We start from the raw sequence: 20219 nt of genomic DNA on the forward strand, positions 1-20219 counted from the left end.
ACTGCCTAAACTGTGGGCGTTTAAACACACACAGGATGAGAGTTCAGAGGGCAGAAAGGCATCAAAACACCCCCAGCTGGTGGAAAATCAGTGAAATCCTCTTTGCAGTGACCACAAACCATCCCAAGGGTGGCACAGCCTCTTTCCCAGTGACTCCCAGTGCTCCCAGTGCTCCCATTGCTCCCAGTGACCCCCAGTGATTCCCAGTGACTCCCAGTGCTCCCAGTGACTCCCAGTGCTCCCAGTGCTCCCAGTGATTCCCAGTGACTCCCAGTGATTCCCAGTGACTCCTAGTGCTCCCATTGCTCCCAGTGCTCCCAGTGACTCCCAGTGCTCCCAGTGCTCCCAGTGACTCCCAGTGACTCCCAGTGCTCCCAGTGACCCCCAGTGATTCCCAGTGATTCTCAGTGACTCCCAGTGCTCCCAGTGCTCCCAGTGACTCCCAGTGCTCCCAGTGCTCCCAGTGACTCCCAGTGACTCCCAGTGACTCCCAGTGCTCCCAGTGCTCCCAGTGACTCCCAGTGACTCCCAGTGACTCCCAGTGCTCCCAGTGACTCCCAGTGATCCCAGTGACTCCCAGTGACTCCCAGTGCTCCCAGTGATTCCCAGTGATTCCCAGTGACTCCCAGTGATTCCCAGTGATTCCCAGTGACTCCCAGTGACTCCCAGTGACTCCCAGTGCTCCCAGTGACTCCCAGTGATTCCCAGTGATTTCCAGTGACTCCCAGTGCTCCCAGTGCTCCCAGTGCTCCCAGTGACTCCCAGTGCTCCCAGTGACTCCCAGCGCTCCCAGTGCTCCCATTGACTCCCAGTGCTCCCAGTGCTCCCAGTGACTCCCAGTGATTCCCAGTGATTCCCAGTGACTCCCAGTGCTCCCAGTGCTCCCAGTGCTCCCAGTGACTCCCAGTGACTCCCAGTGCTCCCAGTGACTCCCAGTGATTCCCAGTGGCTCCCAGTGCTCCCAGTGACCCCCAGTGCTCCCAGTGCTCCCAGTGCTCCCAGTGACCCCCAGTGCTCCCAGTGATCCCAGTGCTCCCAGTGATTCCCAGTGACTCCCAGTGCTCCCAGTGATTCCCAGTGATTCCCAGTGACTCCCATTGCTCCCAGTGACCCCCAGTGCTCCCAGTGCTCCCAGTGCTCCCAGTGACCCCCAGTGCTCCCAGTGATCCCAGTGCTCCCAGTGATTCCCAGTGAATCCCAGTGACTCCCAGTGACTCCCAGTGACTCCCAGTGACTCCCAGTGACTCCCAGTGCTCCCAGTGCTCCCATCCTCACTCCCAGTGCTCCCAGTGACCCCCAGTGCTCCCAGTGCTCCCAGTGACTCCCAGTGACTCCCAGTGACTCCCAGTGATTCCCAGTGCTCCCAGTGCTCCCAGTGATTCCCAGTGCTCCCAGTGCTCCCAGTGCTCCCAGTGACCCCCAGTGCTCCCAGTGACTCCCAGTGCTCCCAGTGACTCCCAGTGACTCCCAGTGACTCCCAGTGATTCCCAGTGATTCCCAGTGACTCCCAGTGACTCCCAGTGCTCCCAGTGCTCCCATCCTCACTCCCAGCACAGCCTGGTCCCTCCTGCTGGTCCAGCAGGGAGCAGCTTCCAATCCACCGGCAAAGCACCAACTATTACCTTTTTTTTTTTTAACTTGTGCATTTTCAATACGTACAAAGAACATGTACAACAAGGTTTTTGCTGTGGTCAATAATCCCTGAAATGATGTTTTCAACAAACCTCATTTCAAGTCTAGATCTGGAGTAGAGAAGTGATTGGATGAAAGGCCATTATATGACTGCTGTAATTTATTCTGCAGAGAGCTAAAACCACCAATTATCTGACATGAATGACACCACTTCTTTTTCTTACCAACACAAAGGTGCGCGGTATCTATTTTCCGAGATCTAATTTAAATTTTTTTTAAAAAAACCCCTCCTATGTTTAAATAAAAGGTGGCGGATACAAACCAGCTCGAGTCAGAAACACTGAGCAGGAGTGAGAAAAAATCTCAGCTGAGGCAGGAGCTGCATCTCTTTGGTCCCTGGGTTGCACTCAGGATCCTGGGGAAGCAGCAGTTGTGGCTGCATTAACTCAGTTTATTTAATTCAGCAGGGCTGGAATTTGTGGTTTATTATTTGCCTCTAAAGAGGAGGATTTTGTTTTCACACAAGCTGAAAGGATCTGTGTTTTGGGGATGCAGAATTTGGCTGGCCCCACACTGGCCTGACTGAGTTTATCTGATGCCTTGGAAGGTGCAGCAGCCAAATGCCTTCAGCAGGTTCTAAAGCCAACCAAAAAAACCATCAAACTCTCTGTATAAAACCAGAAATGCTCATTTAAGGGGCAGCACCCTCTGCTGTGCTCCCCATCCACCACACCTTCCTCTGGCTGAGGAAACCGCTGACCCACTTGCTGGACCGAATTAATTAACTCCCTTTCCCTCATTAACACCAAGGAGGCGGCGAGTGCTTATTTTAGAAGCGCAATTATTTCCCATCCTCTCCTCCAGAAGGACCCTGGCACCCAGAAACCACTTGTGGGGTGCTCCTGGGGCTCCCCAGGGTGCTGAGGCTGCAGGAGAAGGTTCTGGAGCTCCAGCAGTGGCCAAAGGTCCCCGGGAGGGAGCTCGGTGATGCCTCAGTGTTAATTTACTGCAGGGAAAGGCTGATGCTGCTGTAGGCAGGGGCAACACCTTTAAACTGACAAATGTGAGTGACACGAGTGACAACATCTCGCCAGTTTGCTGCAAGGGGATGGAGAGGAGCAGCCCTGGATCGTAAAACACAAGGCTTTAATCTTCCACCACCACCACCACCACAAAAAAAAAAAAAAAAAAAAAAAAAAAAAAAAAATTACAAGCAAGAGCAGGAAGATAAATATAATTACAACATTCTGAAAAGCTCTGTACATATGTGCATCCATCTCCAATATTCACCTGGGGAATTGCAATGTGCTGAGAAAGGTGGGATCCTTCAGGTCTGAGGAGGCAAATCCAAATCCTCACTTCAGCCAGAGCTTTGTCAGATGGTTTGAAGGGGGCAAATTGGGAGGGGAGTGAGGTTTTTCCCTCTTGTGTTTGATTCAGTGTTGGTTTCTGGAGGGAGTAGAGTCTGTAGGGTCCCTCTGTACCAAATTCAGTATTTGAGCAGGATGGGCCAAGCCTGGACATCCCCTCCCCGGCTCCCAGCATGTCCCGAGGATCCCACTGACCTGCTCACCAGCAAATAACAGAAATTAATGTCTGCTCTGGCATTTGGAAACCTCTGGATGAAATGACAGGATCATAAATCCACCGTGCTCCTTTGAAATGTCATTAGCATTGCCAATGCTTCAGGTCAGGCCTGAGCCCCAACCCATAAACCATCCCAAGGAAAACAGAAGTGAGGTGAGAAACCCATCCTTGGGTGGGTTGGGGATGGGGAGGGGGACCTACAGTTTCCTAAACCAGTTTGAACTTATTGCAGCAGCTCCTATTTATTCTCCATTGCCAATGCTTCAGGTCAGGCCTGAGCTCCAACCCATAAACCATCCCAAGGAAAACAGAAGTGAGGTGAGAAACCCACCCTTGGGTGGGTTGGGGATGGGGATGGGGACCTACATTTTCCTAAACCACTTTGAACTCATTGTAGCATCTACTATTTATTCTCAATAAACTCCAGTTTGGGGGTTAAAATGACGGCAAACACTTTTTATGGAGTCGTCAGCTCATTTGGCTCAGTTCATCTCAGCTCTGTTGCTGTAACAGGGAGTGGAGCTCAGCCCTGTAGGGATGGGGAGTGAGAGGACTCAGAGCTGTCACCTCCTCCTCCCGATGATGTTTTACAGCCACTGCTGCCGCTGGAGGTGCTTTCCTGCTTTTCCTGTCACGGGTGACATCTGAGCGCCGCTTTCGATGAGGCCAAATGGCCAAGTTCTAGCGGGCTCTGGACGCCGGGAATTAATCAAAGTTCAACGTTGATGTCCTGCTCTCATCCATCAGCAGGAGTGGCTCCGAGGGACGACACCTGGCTTTGCTTTCTCAGCCCTGCAGAGAAGTTTGGTCACTCAGAGCCAGTTTGGATCAGCACAGCTGGTCCTGTTTAGCATAAACCCCTCAAATTCCCTGTCTGATCTTGGGCATGTCACCACAACCTGGCTGGAAGGAGGGATGTGTGTCTGCCCAGTTAAATGCTGGTTGTTTTAACCCTTTCCTACAGGGTTAGCCACAGGCCTGGGAGCCGAGCCATCTGCCTTGGGATTTTTTTTGGCAGGAAAAACCTCGAAACGCTTCCATTTTTACCTTTACCCAAAACACCCGCAGCGGGGTGATGCTGGCAAGAGGTAACTATTCCCTGAAATCTTTCCAGCAACCAGATTTGCTGCATTTTGGGGACGAGCAGGAGGAGAAGGGGCCAGCAGGATGAGGCTGGGATGTGCCTGCAGTTCTATTTCTCCTCTCCCCGCTGCGAGCAGGAGACAAAAGCCAGGGATGCTCCAGCTCCCTGCATTGCTGATCTGCAACATATTGTCCGTGACTTGCCAGCCTTCCAGGAGCCCAGTGAAAGCTCTGGAAGCCTCAACTTGTCCTCCTCACGTTGCCAAAGCAGAGCCCAGTGCCAGGAGCCGCGGAAAAAAAAATAAAATTAGGGCAACAACCCCCAGAAACCCTGGAGAGATGGAATTTATAAAACGTGCCGGGTGTGATGGAGATGTTATCCCAGCCCTCAGTGAAGAGGGCTCGGTGTTAGAGGAGCTGCTATTAAGATGTTTTAAGGAGGGAGAGTGGGTGAGTTTGCGTGGACAAGTGCAGGGGGAGAGGGAGAGAGAGAGCACAAGAAATATCGCATGAAATAAAGATCCAATTAAAGGGGGGGACACCACGGGCTCTTCAGAATGATTGGCTCTGTCTGAGCAAAGGGACCGGAGCGTTTAACCTTTTGTTTTGTGTTTCACCCAAACGTGGCTCTGTGCTGGGGTCACCAGGGGGTCACAGCCACAAATCCCTCCTGGTGCTGTAAATCACCGGGGCTGTGCCCACCCAGCCCCTTCCAGCCCTGGAAATGATGTGGGATGGGAACCAGGCACAAATGGCATGGTGGTGGTAATGCCTGCCCCTTACCCATGAAAAATTGGGAGAAATCCAGAGCAGGGTGGATTTTCCATTTCTCCATCAGTGGGCCTGAGGTTACAACAGGATCCAGCCCAGGATCAGTCTGGGGAGCAAAGCTGGCACTTTGGGATCTTGATTTTAAATGCAGGTTTAATAGTGCTACTGAGGTGCAAGAATAATCCCATATAGGTGACCTAAATCCTGTGTATTGAGTGTCCCATCCAAACTGGAGGTGCTCATTCCACAGGCTGCCTTCAAGAGGACACAGCCAGAAGAAAGACTGGATTTTGTCTAATGAATAAATAAAAAGATTTTCCTGCCAGCAAGAATTTTTCCAACAAAATAAAGTTAATTTACTCAATCTTCCCAGCCCTCAGAGAAAAAGAGAATCCAAAATAGCCAAAAAAAAAGCCTCGTGAAATGGATCAGTCAGAGGGCAATTTTGTCACTTAGGTTTTGAAAATTGAGACTGATTTGTAATGAAAATTCCTCCCTTCTGCCCGGGTTGCTAATAAAAAGATGTAACTTTTGGAAGGCTGCTGGGAAGGAAGGAGTTATTGCCTCCTTGGCAGTCGGCTAAACAAGTGCTGAGAGGAGGAAGGGAGAGGTTCCTGCTCCATCCATCCCTCCATCCATCCATCCATCCATTCATCCCTCCATCCATCCCTCCATCCATCCATCCCTCCATCCATCCATCCATCCATCCATCCCTCCATCCATCCATCCCTCCATCCATCCATCCATCCCTCCATCCATCCCTCCATCCATCCATCCATCCCTCCATCCATCCCTCCCTCCATCCATCCCTCCATCCATCCCTCCATCCATCCATCCATCCATCCATCCATCCATCCATCCATCCATCCCTCCATCCATCCCTCCATCCATCCATCCATCCATCCATCCCTCCATCCATCCCTCCATCCATCCATCCACACAGAGCTCAGCTGATTTACCTGGGAGTCAAAGGAATTATCTCCCTCCCTCTCTCCAGGCTCAAGCCTTCGATTTATTGCCCACACTGGAACCCTGAGTGCTGGCACAGCAAAGTCCCCAGACCCCAAAAATCCTGGAGCTGCAACACCCTGAAACACTCAGTGCCATTCACCCTCGGGGCAGGAACCATGTGTGTCACCCTGTCCCCGGGCCAGGCTGTGTCACACACAAATTTGGGACACCCACACATCCCAAAGTCACACTCAAAACTCTTTTCACGCCCAACTGGAGCCCAGGCACTGTGGCCATCTCTGCTGCTGTTCTTCCTCACTGAGTGTCTGTTATAAATGTGTATTATAAAGTTGGATGTGTGCTATATGATTAATAACGTTGTGGTAAGGATATAGGATATAAGTTTTTTATTTCTGCAATTGGTAAATAAAATTAGGCATAGTGGTAGTAGTTGGTATAGTGTGGTTAAACTCTCTGTTTGGTTGGGGTAACATCCAGTGAACAGGTAAAGAAGACCCTGCTATTGATAAAATATGCTTAAACTGTCTGTTTAATCAAAATAACATCCAGTGAACATGTAAAGAAGACTCTGCTATTGATACACCAACTATCAGCATCTCCCATCTGAGGAAAGTCTGGTCCAAGGCCTGAGCTGGAGGTGACAATGAAGACACAGCCCAGAAACACAAATGCTCTAAAAAGGCAAACCCAAGGAGGGACCAGGCAAAACAGTTCCTAAAATATAGAAATTAATTTATGGGAAAATATGAATATTCAACAGATTGATACAATAGGAAGAATAGAAATAGAATAGAAAGAATGTCTGTGATATAGCAAGGTGTGGACTTTGCTGAATGCAAAATCACCCACCCAGCCATACTTTGCTTTTTTTCTATCTCCTAATTGTCCTTAATTTTTTAAAATTAAATTTATTAATTTTTTTATTAAACCTATTTCTTAAAATTTACTGAGAAAGTGAAAAACACTCGTTTTTCACGGCGTCCTTCACCCGCATCACGAGCACTGGTTCTCTCCCAGCTCATCATTTGTGTATTAACTCTCGATTAGCTCAGGGCTGGCCCAATTTCTGGGCCCCCCTGCTGCAAGGCGTTAATGGAGGATTTGCTGCAGCAAAGCGAAACGGCCTCTGTGCCCAAGAGGCTTTCACTTAACCGTAAAGCAGAGCAGCAGAAAATCCAGCAGGCACTGCTGTCCCCAGCCCTCTGCCACCCTCTGCAAAGTGAGGAGGGATCCAGGGATGGGCAGCCTGGGGTGACACTGCTGTTCTCTGCCTCCACACGTTCCCATTGTCACAATCACAACAGGAAAGAATGAGGTTTACTCGTCAGGTTGAGGAGTGAGCAGAAGAAGAGAGAGTTTATTATGATTTAAGTAGGGTTTGGAATATGATCAAGGATTGGGGGACGAGAGGACCACCTCTCTCACCCCAGTGGTCAACTCAGGAGTCTATCAGTTTGTTTTATCCCCAAGCAAGAATCTTGTTTACAAAACGTCTTTGTTTATCTCACAATTTGTGAGTTGGAAGGGACCTCAAAGCCCATCCCATCCCTGCCATGGGCAGGGACACCTCCCACTGTCCCAGGCTGCTCCAAGCCCTGTCCAGCCTGGCCTGGGACACTTCCAGGGCTGGGACAGCCACAGCTTCTCTGGGAATGGTGCCCATGAAGGGTCTGCAGTGTCCCAGGAGCGCTGGGCAGAGCAGGACCCTCTGCCACCTCCAGGACTATTTATTTCTATTTGCTGACATCCTTCTGCTAAACCTCCTCCCAGGCACCTCTTGGAGACCTGGGGAATAATGTAATTTCCAGTATCAGCCAGAGCCAAATGAAGGGCAAGGAGAGCCAAGGGGAAGGGAAGGGGGAAGGGAAGGGAAGGGAAGGGAAGGGAAGGGAAGGGAAGGGAAGGGAAGGGAAGGGAAGGGAAGGGAAGGGAAGGGAAGGGAAGGGAAGGGAAGGAAGGGAAGGGAAGGGAAGGGAAGGGAAGGGAAGGGAAGGGAAGGGAAGGGAAGGGAAGGGAAGGAAGGGAAGGGAAGGGAAGGGAAGGGAAGGGAAGGAAGGAAGGGAAGGGAAGGGAAGGAAGGGAAGGGAAGGGAAGGGAAGGGAAGGGAAGGGAAGGGAAGGGAAGGGAAGGGAAGGGAAGGGAAGGGAAGGGAAGGGAAGGGAAGGGAAGGGAAGGGAAGGGAAGGGAAGGGAAGGGAAGGGAAGGAAAGGAAAGGAAAGGAAAGGAAAGGAAAGGAAAGGAAAGGAAGGAAAGGAAAGGAAAGGAAAGGAAAGGAAAGGAAAGGAAAGGAAAGGAAAGGAAAGGAAAGGAAAGGAAAGGAAAGGAAAGGAAAGGAAAGGAAAGGAAAGGAAAGGAAAGGAAAGGAAAGGAAAGGAAAGGAAAGGAAAGGAAAGGAAAGGAAAGGAAAGGAAAGGAAAGGGCTCTGCTGCTTCCAAATATCCAAAAAAACACAACCCAGAGGCCCCACATTAAACATGTCTCAAGTTCTGCTCACAGGTCCCTCACTCAGGAAAGAGACACAACCCACCCTAAACACCCCTGACGTGCATCGCTAACCGCACACGCTGCCCCTCCAATCATTTGTATGACAGAGGAGGAACCTAATCCTGAATCTGAAAAACTATGTGATGGAGGATTTACAGTATTAGAAGGCAAACAGTGGCAGGTGTAATTAGGAGAAAAATTTGTCATGCTCTTGACTCTAGGAGAGAATGAAAGGTCTGGAATAGCAATCTCCCAAGTGTTTACCCAATGTGAGCGCACACAAGATGGAAAGCACATTTCCGACCACGGACAGATTAATATTTGATGCCAGAAAGAGAAATGCACGCTGTTCATGTTTATTTAGGATATTGTGAAATACAGTGAAATTTGCAATTTTATTGGATTCGGGGGGTTCTGTGTTTTTGAAAAGTCCTGAGCCTACTGTATGTTGGATAAGGAGCACATATGTTGGGAGTTTTTTAGACATGCCAGCTGCAGGGAATGAAAGGGCTTCCCCTCCCCCTGATTTTAAAAGAAAAAAAAAAAAAAAAAGAGATATAAAAAGATTAGCCGCAGGATAAACTGGGAAAAACTCCACTGAGCTTTCTGTGTCTCTTAATACTAATTTTAGTGGCTGGAACTGACACAAAGGAAAATTATATCTGGGTTACTTTGTCAGCCACTGCAACTCTGGGACTCGGTGGTGTTAAAGCAACACTCTCACCTTAAGGGGCTGTGCTGGGACCCATCCCTGCCCAGTGAGGTGGATTTCAGGGACAGGGGGCTGTGATCCCCTCCCTGTCCCAGGAGGATTTTCTGCACTTCAGGCACTCCCAGAGTTTTGCTCTGTTAGGATATAGAGACTCAGTGCTGTCCCCAAAAGCAGGTGCTCCTTTGGCAAGGTCTGAGCAACATCTCGGTGCTGAGGGTTTGCCACACTGACCCCCAGAGAGATGGCAACAAATAAATCAGCAGTGCAGGGTGTGAAGGGAGTGGAATTTTGTCTGTCATCATCTCTTCCACAGCCTGGGTACCAAAAACTGCCCCTGCCCACAAACCCCAACAACTCCCCTGCTCTTTGGATACCTCAGAACCCTTCAAGGAATGACTTTTTTTTCCCCTCCAGAAGTTCAAAGTTTAATCACACACAAAGAAAAACACACAAAGAGAATGATATGGATGTGTATAAACCACAGACAGAGCCTCGTGCACATTCTGACCCTCATTCTGAGTGGGTTTTCACCCATCCCTTCCTGCCCACACAACTCAGGGCCCTGGCAAAGCAAAAAAGCAAAAATCAAAAGTCCTGAGATCTGCTTTTTTGGAGGGTCTGACTATGCTAGTCCTGGGATACAACCCCAGTTCAGCACCAGAGTGGCACAGGCTGGGCTGGAAAAGCAGCGCTGAGTTTTCCATCCTGTCCCTCCTGTGCCTGGAAGCAGCTCCTGCAGCCTGACAGCACATCCCTGTGTCACTGCTGTCCCCATATCTGCACGGCCTTTGTCCCCACAGACACAGCCTGAGCTTTTCCAGAGGGTTCCCCAAAATCCCAGCTGGGATGGAGGTGATGGAGGTGATACAAGGAAATATTTCTGGATATTCAGCATGAAGGAGGAGGGTGTAACTTTGCTTCTCTCACTCCTCTGCCTGGCTGTGGGCCCAGTAAAAGGGGTATATTATCCTCCTACACATCATTGGGCACATCACACTCTGCCTGTGCCAGTCCTGGGATACAACCCCAGTTCAGCACCAGAGTGGCACAGGCTGGGCTGGAAAAGCCACACTGAGTTTTCCATCCTGTCCCTCCTGTGCCTGGAGGCAGCTCCTGCAGCCTCCCAGCACATCCCTGTGTCACTGCAGAGTGCTGTCCCCGTGTCTGCACGGCCTTTATGCCCAGAAACACAGCCTGAGCTTTTCCAGAGGGCTCCTCAAAATCCCAGCTGGGATGGAGGTGATGGAGGTGATGGAGGTGACAAAAGGAAATATTTCTGGATATTTAGAGTGAAGAAGAAGGAGGGTGTTACTTTGCTTCTCTCATCCCCCTGCCCGGCTGTGGGCCCAGGGATAAAGGATATAAAGGGGATGTAAAAGGGATATATTATCCTCCTACACATCATTGGGCAGGAGAGGAAGTGTGTGACAGTTTCCATATTCCCCACACGGGGAAGGAGGATGGGGAGATTCTCCTCTCCCACTCGGGGTACCCTGGCAGTGATCCATGGCTGGGGGAGAGCAGCACTCATGGAATTTCTGCTGCAGGAAAAACAGAGGGAAGGGGATGGAGAGAGGCAGGAATAAAGGGGGAAACACACCGAGGGAGGCAAAACCTGCAGAGGAAAAAGTGAAGAGAGAATAAATTGTGGAAGCAATAAATAAAGCAGGTTAATGGGAGAGGCTGGGAAGAGGAAGGGAATGTTATCAGTGGAGTGCAGAGTGAGGAGGGGAGGGCAGAGCCAGGGCTGAGCTGGGAGGGGAAAACATGGGAAGGTTCCTCAGCACCTTCAGCCCTTCCTGCTCCTTATCACTGACAATGGTGACACCCCAGCCACAGCAAATGTCCCAAACTGGGGGACAGTGGGGCCAGGGCCCTTCCCCAGCTCTGGGACAACTGAAATAGGAGCAAACACAATTAAGGGATGGGTGAAAACCCAGTTAAGGGATGAGTGAAAACCCAATTAAAGGGATGAGTGAAAACCCAATTAAGGAATGGGTGAAAACCCAGTTAAGGGATGAGTGAAAACCCAGTTAAGGGATGGGTGAAAACCCTCTCGGTGCTGCTGGGATGGGCAGCAGGGAGAGAGAGAGGCACAACCAGGATTTCTGCTCTGAGCCCTGAGGTGTGGCTAAAACACCCTCTGAACTTTAGCAATTCAAAATTCCACTGCCAAAATTCCACTTTAGGAATTCAAATTCACTGTCTGACGTGCACAAGCCCCAATCCATGCCCATAAACCCCCAAAAATCCCATTTTACATCCTGCACACACACACCGAAACCTCCTCGGAGGTTTGCACCAGCCAGGCTTTGCCATGAACCCTCTGCAGCTAAAATTAGTATGAAAACGGTGGTGTTTCATAAAAGAAAGATATGTGGATGCCCGTAAGTGCCATTTTATTTCTCAGTGAGAGGATAAAGTGTTTTTTCCTACATAATTTTTGATGTAGAGGCTAAATTAGGCCCGAGAAGAGGGACAATACAACTTTAAACATCATTAGTATTCAGCCTACGTAAGCCAACCAACAGCAGTTATGTATTTTTGCAAGTATGCATATAATTTATTGTGGAGAACACAATTTACATGGGTAGTCGATGCCTGTTTTATAGCCTCACAAATAGATGTATGAACTCAAGCATATAATGGCTCAACCAGCAGGCGCAAATACGTTCTAAATCTTCTAAATGTGCTTCACAAAAATGTAACTGAGGAATATAAAACAGATCAATTCTTGCATGTTATATATTGGTTTTTGATTTACAAATCTAATCTGGGAAATTTCTTTAGAAATGAGGGGATTTTTTTTTTTTTTTTTTAACTGAACTTCTTCCTTTTTTTTTGCACGATTGTGCCCGGTCCAATCCTGGAGGATTTCCCTCTTGTATATGGCTGGGTTTAGAGGTGGTTTATTATTATTATTATTATTATTTTAATTATTTTATTATTATATTTTATTATATTTATTTATTTATTATTTTATCTTTATTATTTAATTATTTATTATTATTTTATTATTGTTTTAATTATTTTTATTATTATTATTTTAATTATTTTTATTATTCTTATTTCAATTTATTATTATTATTATTATTATTATTATTTTAATCTATATACAAGATATATACAGAGAATAATCTATATACAGAGAATACAGGATATATTTGTGGCGTTTGATTTCACGGCTTCCTGTGTGTCCTGGTGCTAATTTCCTAAGAAAAAACCCTTTTCTGTTATTTACAGTCTCATAACACACAGAGTGCTTTATCTACGCTGGGCCCTAATTAGTTTCCCAAAAAATAAAAAAAGAAAAAAAAAAAGAGAATAAAACTGCAAACACATTACTATGTGGATCCTAGAAAGTTGGCAGTTTCATTTCCAATTCAGTTGCAGGGGGAAGATAAAATCTGGGTGTCTGGAATAAAACACATTTCTAATGGGATGGAACGACAATCCCTTATTACCTCCCACCATTTTTCTCATAGTTTTGCTCCAAGTACAGCAAATCCCCTGCGCTATATTTTTTCATAATGTATAGCTTGCTATTACCTCTCAAGAACAATTTTTATAGAGAGGGTGCCCTGTTCAATAGATCTGTAGTGTCTCCAAGGGGGAATTCACACAGGGTTTTATTTATGGTTACACTCAACTCTACCATGTTGCCAAGCTTTTCCCCCGTTGGATTTGTCAAAAAAAAAAAAATAAAATAAAATAAAATAAAAATAAATTCCTTCCTCCACCAAAGCCTCTGCATCACATGGGTATTAAGATATAAAGGAAATAATTATTTTGCCCTTTTTTAAGACCCTGGTAGCACTCGTTTGATAGAACATCAAAAGAATAATAATAATAATTAGAAGAACAAAGTTGGGTGTTTGAATATCCCAGAATGAATATTCCAAAACACAGGTTTTGCTTTGAAGGCAGGATTATCTGGAATCTCCAGAAAGATGATTGTTGCTGACTGATTGTGTGTTTTCTGACTCCCAGATGAAGCGTTTATCTGTCTCCAAAGGGTTTTGGCGTCATCTTGGTTTTATACCAGAGCACAAACAAATTAATTCCATCAAATATTCTTCCACTTGGATTTCATTTTTAGCCTTTTCCACAAACACAGGATATTTCTGGTCCAATTCACTTTTTTTTTATTTTATTTTTTTTAACAAATATATTTTTTTAAAATAAATATTTTTTTTTAATATTTTTTTTTTTAATCGTAAGAATTTAAAATCAAAAATAAAAACACACTGATCATGACACAAAATAATTCCCACCTTGTGCTGACCTTTCCTCTGGCATTAATTTCCTGGAGGGTGCTCTGTGTGCGTGTCTGGGTCATTTTGGGTCCCCTGTCTCATGAGGGTAATGAGAGCCACAATTAAATTAATAAATTCATTTATCCCAAAAGATAAAACAAAGAGCTGGTTTTGCTCCAGGTGTGACCAAGGGAAGCCACAACCTGCTGCCCAAATTCCCCCTGGAGGGATGGAGTTATGGGGGAACTCAGAGTTGTAAAATGATTCATCAGTTGTACTTGAAGGAAAAAAAATAAAAATAATAAAAAATAAAAATAAAAATAAAAATAAAATAAAAATAAAAAATAAAAAATAAAAACAAAAATTAAAATAAAAAATAAAAATAAAAATAAAAATTAAATAAAAATAAAAATAAAAATAAAAATAAAAATAAAAATAAAAATAAAAATAAAAATTAAATTACAATTAAAATTAAAATTAAAATTAAAATTAAAATTAAGATAAAGATAAAGAAAAAAAAGTCATTTAAGGTCTTAGAAATGTTTTTATTTGGGTTTTCCAGAAATAATAGAAAAAGCAGAACCCTTCACTCTGAATCACAAAAAGATTAAAACCCAGCGAATTTTGCTGCCTCTCTCCTGCAAGAGCACATTAAAAATACTTCTTTGTCCACTGGGAGGACTATCTGATTTTTTTTCCACAAAAGGAATTATTATTTCTATTTTTAACAGTACCCAGTCTGCAGCTTGTCTATGGAAAGATCAGTGTCCCAAGTGGCAAAAGTTCTGAGGAAAAAAAAAAAATCCAGGTTAAAACAGGATTTTTATCCACCAGGAACTGAGAGGGAGCCCAAACTCACTTCATTTAGGACACCAGAAAAAACACCACAACTTTGAACAGAGACATTTAAACAGAAAAAAAAAAAAAAAAAATATCAATACGTCATGGAAACATCCAAGAGGAAAAAAAAAAAAAACAAAACTGTTTGGAAAGTTAAAAATTAATAAGATGACAAAGGAATACCTAGAGAGATTTCTGCTTAAAATAAGAAATGTAAATGTTTCTGTGTGAAAAAAAAAAAAAAAAAAAAAACCACAAACAAACAAAAAAAACCCCCCCAAAAAACAAAAAAAACCCTACAAAAAAACCAAAAAAACCAAAACAAAACAAAAAAAAAACAAAAAAAACCCAAACAAACAAAAAAAAAACCCACCAAAAAACAAAAAAAAACCCACAAAAAAACCCCAAAAAACCCCCAAAAAAACCCGAAAAAAACCCCCAAAAAACAAATTATTTTTTTTTTTTTTTTTTAATATATATATAATCATTGGATCATCCTGCCCAGCAGCTCTGGAAATGTGCCTTTCCAGGTGGGAGCACGACTGGAGTGAAATTTCCACCCCAAGTGGAACATCCCCACTTCATTTTAATTGATCCTGCCAGGCAAGATTGATTATCTGCAAAGGGCAGATTAACACTGCAGAGGTAAACAAGAGCTGGGCTGGCAGGGAGTGTGGTGGCTCAGAGAGCAGGGACTGCTCTGAGAGGGACAGAATCCTCTGGGGAAAACCAGGAAAACCCCAAAAAAACAGGAAAATTCCCAAATTATCTCCCTGAAGGGAAGGAGGGCTCTGAGAGGGGACAAAGTCCTCTGGGGAAATGGGGAAAACCAGGAAAACTCCCAAATAATATCCCTGAAGGGAAGGTGGGAAGGATGCAAAGGGAATGTGGCAAAGAGGGCTCTGAGAGACAAGAAAATCCTCTGGGGAAATGGGGAAAACCAGGAAAAATCCCAATTTATCTCCCTGAAGGGGAGATAGGAAGGATGGTTTGGGAAGGAGGGCTCTGAGAGAGGACAAAATCCTCTGGGGAAATGGGGAAAACTGGGAAAACTCCCAAATAATCTCCCTGGAGGGAAGGAGGGCTCTGAGAGGGGACAAAGTCCTCTGGGGAAATGGGGAAAACCAGGAAAACTTCCAAATTATCTCCCTGAAAGGAAGGTGGAAAGGATGGTTTGGGAAGGAGGGCTCTGAGAGACAAGAAAATCCTCTGGGGAAATGGGGAAAACCAGGAAAACTCCCAAATAATCTCCCTGAAGGGGAGATAGGAAGGATGGCTTGGGAAGGAGGGCTTTGGGAGAGGACAAAATCCTGTAGGGAAATGGGGAAAACCAGGAAAACTCCCAAATAATCTCCCTGAAGTGAAGCATGGCTTGGGAAGGAGGGCTTTGAGAGAGGACAAAATCCTCTGGGGAAATGGGAAAACAAGGAAAACTCCCAAATCATCTCCCTGGAGGGAAGGAGGGCTCTGAGAGAGGACAAAAACCTGTAGGGAAACAGGGGAAACCAGGAAAATTCCCAATTTATCTCCTTGAAGGGGAGATAGGAAGGATGGCTTGGGAAGGAGGGCTTTGGGAGAGGAAAGAATCCTCTGGGGAAATGGGGAAAATCAGGAAAATTCCCAAATAATCTCCCTGGAGGGGAGATAAGAAGGATGGTTTGGGAAGGAGGGCTCTGAGAGAGGAAAAAATCCTGTGAGAAATGGGGAAAACAAGGAAAAATCCCAAATAATCTCCCTGGAGGGAAGGATGGCTTGGGAAGCAGAGCAGTGCTGCTGTCCTGGCTCAGCCTGGCAGTGCCCAGAGCTCCATCCAGGGTTTGGGGGAAGGATTTCCATCATTCCACCAGCTCCCAAAGCCAGAGGAACCCTCTGCACACACCAAAACCTCCTCAGAGGTTTGCACAGGACAGACTTTGCCACGAACCCTCTGCAGCTAAAATTAATATGAAAATGGTGGTGTTTCATAAAAGAAAAATATGTGGATGCCCAAAAGTGTCATTTTATTTCTCAGTGAGAGGATAAAATGTTTTTTTTCCTACATAATTTTTGATGTAGAAGCTGAATTAGGCTTGAGGAGAGGGGCAATATAATTTTAAACATAATTAGTGTTCAGCTATTAATTAATATTCAGGGGGGTCTGTCCAAGGGAAGTTTCCAAAGAAGGATTCCCTCAATTCTGGTGGATGTGGGAAGTGCCAGGCTGGATTTGCTCTGAACATCTCATCTCACAGCTCATCCCATCACCAATTTCCTCCTTCCCAAATCCAGCTTTGCTAAAATGCTACAACACAAATTATTCCCACCTAGGGTTGCAATGGAAAAAAAAAAAAAAAAAAAAAAAAAAAAAAAAAAAAAAAAAAAAAAAAGCTTCTCTTTCTCCTTTTAAGGTGGACTAAAATAATAATAATGTGAGAGGACCCACATGCAGGGCTGAAGTCACATCCTGTTCCTTCATTACAGTAACAAATGTGTTCGGCAGTAATTATCCAAAGGGGAGAATTCCAAATCTCCTCATCTCGCTCTCTCCTAATTAATTAATAGTTTAAATGTCATCATGATGGGAAGTGCTCATCAGAAGCAGAATCTGCTGCCCATGATTTACAACTCTGCCTCCAAAGGCTCTGAAGCAGTGGCACCCCAGGGTTAAATTTAATTCAAAAACCTGAGGCTCTCATTGCTCTCCTCTCCAGTTCAGCACTGAAACTCCCCATCAAACCAACGGTGTGAAGGGAAGATGTGGGGGAGCATTTCCTTCCTCTGCAATTTTTTTTTGTTTTAATTTTTTTTTTTTTTTCTCTTTCCATCATTAAGCTGGAAAACGGAAAGATTAAATTAAAATTAGTCGTTTGTCAACTTGTTAGAGATTTGTTTGCGGGAGGCAATCGAGGGCCAGGACTGCTGTGGAGCCCAGCAGGGCTGATCTAAAGAGGGGCCCTGGTGGTGAAAAACGAGGTTCACTTTTTGGTAAATTTTAAGACATATGTTTAATAAAAAAATTAAGACAATTAGGAGATAAAAAAACCCAAAGTATGGCCGGGTGACTTGGATTCAGCCAAGTCCACACTTTGCTATCTCAGAGACATTCTTTAAATACCCTTTTTTATTGCATCAATTTATGAATATTCATATAATTCCATAAATGAGTTTCCATATTCCAGGAACTGTTTTGCCTGGTCCCTCCTTGGGTTTGCCTTTTTAGAGCATTTGTGTTTCTGGGCTGTGTCTTCATTGTCACCTCCAGCTGGGCCTTGGCCCAGACTTTCCTCAGATGGGAGATGCTGATAGTTGGTGTATCAATAGCAGAGTCTTCTTTACATGTTCACTGGGTGTTATTTTGATTAAACAGACAGTTTAAGCATATTTTATCAATAGCAGAGTCTTCTTTCCATGTTCACTGGATGTTATCCCAACCAAACAAACAGTTTAACCACACTATACCAACTACTACCACTATGCCTAATCTTCTTTTACTAAAAGCAGAAATAAAAAAACTTATATCCTTTATCCTCACCACAACGTTATTAATCACACAGCACACATCTTGTGCCAAAAGCCAATTTTATAACACACATTTATAACGCTGGTGCTGGGTGAGAGCTGTGCCTGCTCTAATCCCGGCTGGAAAGGGAGCTCAGCACTCCCAGCTGCAGGACAAAGAGGACAAGGAGCTGTGTGCTCTCTCCTCTCCTCTCCTCTCCTCTCCTCTCCTCTCCTCTCCTCTCCTCTCCTCTCCTCTCCTCTCCTCTCCTCTCCTCTCCTCTCCTCTCCTCTCCTCTCCTCTCCTCTCCTCTCCTCTCCTCTCCTCTCCTCTCCTCTCCTCTCCTCTCCTCTCCTCTCCTCTCCTCTCCTCTCCTCTCCTCTCCTCTCCTCTCCTCTCCTCTCCTCTCCTCTCCTCTCCTCTCCTCTCCTCTCCTCTCCTCTCCTCTCCTCTCCTCTCCTCTCCTCTCCTCTCCTCTCCTTTCCCTTCCCTTCCCTTCCCTTCCCAGCAATTCCAGGCTGGAATAATTAGAATTTGCACTTAGTGCAGCCTCTCTTGCAGCAAGAGTGGAGTGGGGAGAGAAAGGCAGCCCTGAGTGCTCAGGGAGGGCTCTGAGCACAGAGAACCCTGCAGGGAATGACATTTTGTGGTCCCTCAGTCCAGCTCTTCCAGCCAGGACCCATCAAACCCACCTTGGTGTGCACCAAACCACATTCCTGGAGAGGAGACACAGAGACAGGTCTGCAAACCACTGCCACCTCCACAACCCTGCAGCTTCCTGACCCTGCAGCAAACCCACACCCTGCAAGTGATCCATCCCAATGACACAAACCTGTCACTATTTTGGACACACACAGGCAGGAAAAGCTCTATTTTAATTTTCTGACTCCATCTTATACACACACTTTGATCAGAAGACAAGAGATTGGTTTCCACCTCTCCGACCTCGTTGGTTGAACATCAACATCAATTGTGTTTCTCCTCCCAGAGGAGAAATATATAAACAAATAGATAAATTCTAAATACATGCATAATTTACATGAAGCTGTGTGAGAATCTCCACTGCAGAGATTCAAACACTCAAAAGCAAGAAAACTTAGGGCGACACAAGCCCAGAATAATGAACACCTTCTCCGTCCTTTGGATTTCTTTAAAAAACCCCAAATTTAACTCAACAAGCAGTAATGCACTTTTTGGGTTGCAATGAAGAGCTCTGCCCACGTCACACCAAACAAAACCCTGACCAGGTTATCCCCAAACATCCTGTGCCTAATCCACTCATCCCATGTGGATTTATCCTCTTGTGGGGAAAAAAAAAAAAACCTTTTGCATTGAGAGAAACCTGTGCAGTGATCTGGATTTTTGAGTGTTGAGGAGCCAGATGGGAATTTCGCCTTTAGAAGATCCCCATGGAGGTGCACAAATAACTGCAAGGACCAAATAAATGCAAGGACCAAATAAATGCAAAAAAAAAAAAAAAAAAAAAAAAAAAAAAAAAAAAAAAAAAACCCACCAAAAAAAAAAAAAAAAAAAACACAAACCAACCCCACCTGCTCAACACCATCAGTGTCTTGCAGAAAAAAAAACCCAAAAAAACCTCGAGTTTTGTGCCACAGGAGGACGGGGATTGAACCTGAGAGAAGGAACTTCCTGGGTGATGGATTGACTCCATCTGCCTGAGCATCTCCTCCATCCCTCCTCTCTCCCACCTTCCCACCTTGCACACCCTCGAGGTGGGGAAAAGAGAAATTACAGATCTTTATTTGCCAACTTTGCACATTTTCTCCCCCCTCCCCTTTTCTATAAAACAACTCTTTTATTCCCAAGGAGGGATGGGGGGGGGGGGGGGAGGTGGGAGCTTGTTATTTTTCTATTTCAGATAAAAGGTTGGCAAAAGAAGAACCCGATTCATGTCATTGTATTTCCTTATTGTCTGCATTAACCTTCCCCATGGTTACTTGTTCTTTGTAATGTTACACTTGTCTTGCTGCAACACATGAATACCCGAGCCAATTTTGTCATGCAAATGAATTCAGTTGGATTGTAAATTGTGTGAAGGAGCATTAGTTTATCAGGAACCCGCCTGCATGCTGCACCCAACTGATTTCTCCTATTCACACCAAGAGTGCAATGTTTTCTAGCTGATCCTGAATGTCCATTCGAAAGCTGTGGGGTTTATTATCATGATTGTTATTATTATTATTATTATTATTATTATTTGTAAGGACTTTTACATTTGCATTTACTTATTTATTCAGTCAGTCACAAAGCCGTATTCCTTTTTCTAAAGCCTGATTTATATAATCAAACCCCACAGCTATGCCATCAAAAAATGAAATATTACTGCAAGCCATGTCTGTATTTATTGTGAGCCCTGAATGGAAGGCTTGTACCTGTGTTGGGA

This window comes from Zosterops lateralis (genome assembly GCF_965231275.1).
Source record: "Zosterops lateralis genome assembly, chromosome: 19".
NCBI classification, from domain to species: Eukaryota; Metazoa; Chordata; class Aves; order Passeriformes; family Zosteropidae; genus Zosterops; species Zosterops lateralis.